The following is a 4222-nucleotide window of genomic DNA, read 5'->3' on the forward strand; positions in this document are numbered from 1 at the left end:
ACTTTTTTCTATGCACTCTCATTATTCCAATGTTGTCTGTGAGAAAGTCTGCTTCTTGGTTCCTACCTTGCCCCTCTCCCTAGCGGCACCTTGAAGAACTTAAACACTTGCATAAGCAGAAACTCGTATGGAAGACCATGATTACCATCCTTGAAGGTTGCTACTTTTTGCATGTGTTCGATCATAATAGCAGGCAAGCTGACGGGAGTAAAGCTATCCAGTTGCTCCATCAAAAACATGTCCGACTTAGAGGTCACCGACTTTCTCTCAGCACGAGGCAATAGAACTTTGTTTACCAATTCGAACAGCAACGGATAAACAGGGAGTAATACCTTCTTGTGGATCTGGTCCCCCTTTTGGTTCACATTGTCCTTTACAACATCATTCCGAAAATTATACTGACACGCATCCTTCACACTAGACACTCCAACTGTAGGGACCTTAAGAATATCCCCAAGCATACTTACATCGAACACGATATCCACTCCATTTACCAAAGCACAAATACGGTCGGTATCAACAGGATAGAGGCTGGCGAAGAAGCTTTGAACCTCATCCTCATACACCTTAGGTGCATCCATTGGGAATAGATGCCCCCATCGTTGAAACTCAACCATCTCAAGGACTTGTCGCATACCAGCCATATCAGAGATTGCTGGGTCAAAAGTACGACCCAACAGAACCTTTTGGTGCCTTAGGCGGTTTGAAGCAGAACTACTTTCACACCTCAGCTTTTTCACAGAACCAGGTTCCTTACCAGCTTCAGACTTTCGTTTGCCAGACTTCTCACCACTTGATTTTTCTTTACTAGACTGGACTAACACATCCTCATCAGAAAGTGAGGGCTCACTCACAACATCCTTCAACGTAGAACTTGGGGTTGAAACTCTCTCTACTGAAGCAGGCTGCTTCTTTTTCTCGGACCATCTCACCAAGGAACCAGGTTCCTCTTGGGTTTCCTCTTCCACTTCTACCACAAGAACATCTTTATCAGATACTGGCACATTGTCTTTCACCAACCTCCTCCTTTGCTTCTTACTACTTTTTCTGCTCTTTTGAAGGGCAGAGTCGTAGGCTACCTTTGCTTGCAACCTGGTAGTAGGTCGCTTGGTGGAAGACTCAGGAGTGGACACCACCCTTCTCTTGACTATGAACGCATCAAGAGCCAGGTTGTCTAAATCCTCCTCATCGCTAGACCTCATTTCAGGAGCTTGAATATCCAGGGGCGCAACAGCAAATGCAGGAGTAAAACTGGCCTGGGAATGAGAACCCTGACCTGGGTCCTCTGGAGAGGGTTCAAGTTCCTCATGTAAGGGCCCAGTAGTTTCTGCTAGTGTAGAGCCCTCAACAGTCACTAGGGCTCCTTCTTCCCCCATACCCTGTACCTCTTTTCTCTGAGAAATTATCTCATGCAAGACACCATCAGCAGATACCACAAAGATGGTTACAACACTTTTTTCCTCAATCGGCACCACTTCTACCACGGAAGCTGCAACAACAATGGCGGAACCCTCTGCGACCTCAGGACTTTGACCTTGTTCTCCACCTTTTCGTTGAGCAGTGGGAACCTCAGAAGATAGAGGGGACATATCAACAATTTTAGGTGTTTCTGGGATGGAGAGAGACGGGGAATCTGGGTTAGGTGTGATTTCAGCGGAGAGAACAGGAGTGGTTACAGAAGACTCAGCGGACCAGGTACTCTGCTGTTTGGTGGACTCACACAAACTTAGCACTGTATCAAACTGATATAGGACCAGATCCCTATACAGTTTGGTTCATCAGTACTTTCAGAGGAAACACATAGAGAACCCGACTCTCTATACAGTCTGGTGGACGCACAGTTTCTAACAAGTAGTATCAGAGCAGGTTCTTCCTATCAGGCTAACACCTAGGAAGGATCCTCATGGCTGTTCCACCAACTTTTGAAAGGAGAGAACCAAAGAAGGAAAAGTACTTGGTACTTAAAGCTGCTAACAATGATTCGAGTGAGGAAGATAGTTACATGGCTTACTTAACCAAAAGGTTTCAGAAGATGGTCAGAAGAGATGGAGAAGTGCTAGAAAAGGACACTCTAACAGATCAAAGAACAATGATCTTTGTTACGAGTGCGGAAATGCTGGACACTTCATGAAAAATTGTCCTCTCTTGAAGCAAGAATTCTCCAAGAACTTCAAGAGAAAAAGACCAGCTGAATATGACTCAACCTTTGCTTTGATGGCACAACCAGATGATGATGAAGAAGAAGACAACAAAGAGGTAAATTTCAGGGATGTTCAGATAAATCTGAAATCCTATTCTCCAAGAAAACTCATGTCTTTAGCTAACGTATTAATCGATGCCTTTCATAGTTTTGTGGAGGATAGGGATTCTTTGACCTTAGAATTAGCAGAATCTGAACAAACTAAAGACGACTTAGTAGCTATAGTTACTGACCATAAGAGAACCACTGAAATTTTCAGAGAAGAAAAGAATGATCTTTTGGCAAAAATTACAGACCTAAGGAAATCAATAGTGAAACTCGAGATTAAGTCAAAACTTGAAAATTCTGGAAAAGGAAAGGAGAGAGCCAGTGAGGAACACATTAGGCTTGAAAATGAATTGAAAGCTGCTAGAACTAGGATATGTGGTGAACTCGAGAAAAATAGGCAGCTTCAAGTTGAATGAAGAGAGTAAAAAGTGATCTTGAGAAATCTCTCAAGTGGACCTGGTCCTCAGATGCTGTCACTGCCATGTACTTCAACAATAGTGGAAACAGGCAGGGAATCGGGTTAAGGAGAAAACTCCTTACAACCCTCACAGCAAGTACGTCACAGTTCCTGATAACTGGCTGTGTACCCACTGTGGGAACAATGGGCACTTCAAAGATAATTGCCAGGCCAGGGCTCAATGTGTTCAGAAAAACAAAGTGCTTACTGACAAAGTGACTACTAACAGGGCACCAGGTACCGCTCGCAAGAAACAAGTGTTGCCTGCATGGACTAGAAAAGCCCTTATCCATCCCTTCTATCATAACAAGGGACCCAAACTAGTTTGGGTTCCTAAATCTAACCCATAATTTGGATGTGCAGGGAACAGTGGGAGGAAGTGAACTGCAATAGATCATGGACAGTATATGCTCAAAGCACATGACTAGAAATACCATGGATTTTCTCTCACTGAAAGCCCTGCAAGGAAGGGATGTACCCTTTGGAAAATGGAAAGAAGGGGTACATTCTAGGTATGGGGAAGAAAAACAAGGTAGAAGTTTGTATCTAAGCTGGAGATATGAGCTGCTTGAATGCAGTTGATAATGATTCGAAGACTTGGCATAAAGGATTGGGGTGATACAAGTTTTCCCACTTCTGGAGATATTAATGAAGAAGGACCTGGTCCATGGTCTGTCAAATTCAAAGTTCAAAGAACACAGAGCATGCAATTCCTATGGGAATACTGAGCAGGAGTGAAAAGAGGCGCATGATCAGACCTCTCCTGAACAAAACCCCCTATGAGTTGCTGACCGGAAGGAAACCCAAGCTGACTCACCTAAGAACATTTGGGTACAAATGCTATGTTCTCTACAATGGAAAGGATCAGCCTGGTAAATTTGATGCCAAGAGTGATGAAGGAATCTTTCTGGGATATTCCTCTTAAAATAAAGCCTACAAGGCTGCAACAAAAGGACACAATGTGTGAAATAAAGTGGAATTCTTGTCCAAGATATGCACAGTCACAAATCTTGTGACTAGTGAGGTGGTGCTTGTGGCCAAAAGATACAAGAATGTCTACACTGCTGATTTTAAGTCCCGGCATGGTTGTGATCTAACATGCCTAAGTGTCATTACTGAATGATGATGCTGAATTATGGTGAAGATGACTGGGCATGTGAGTTTCTACTTGTTGAACAAGTTGGTTATGGAGGACTTGGTTCATAGGCTAAAGCAGTCAACACTGCTTGCTACTTGATTAACAAATACATGATCAAGTCTCTCCTCAAGAAGTCTCTCTATGAACTGCTCAATGGGAGAAAAGCCAAGTTGACCTACCCGAGAGCCTTTGGATGCAAATGTTTTGTTCTCAACAATGATGGAAAAAGGGTCACTAAACCAAGCAGATGAAGATGGAGAATTCACAAATGCTCCTGGTAAAGCTATAGATATTGCCAATGGAAAGACTGATTTGATGAGTCAAGTCAAGCAGAAGGATGAAGGAGGAGCATTAGAATCTCCAAAATGGCACAGAGGAA

Source organism: Nicotiana attenuata, unplaced genomic scaffold, assembly GCF_001879085.1.
Source record: "Nicotiana attenuata strain UT unplaced genomic scaffold, NIATTr2, whole genome shotgun sequence".
Classification (NCBI taxonomy): domain Eukaryota; kingdom Viridiplantae; phylum Streptophyta; class Magnoliopsida; order Solanales; family Solanaceae; genus Nicotiana; species Nicotiana attenuata.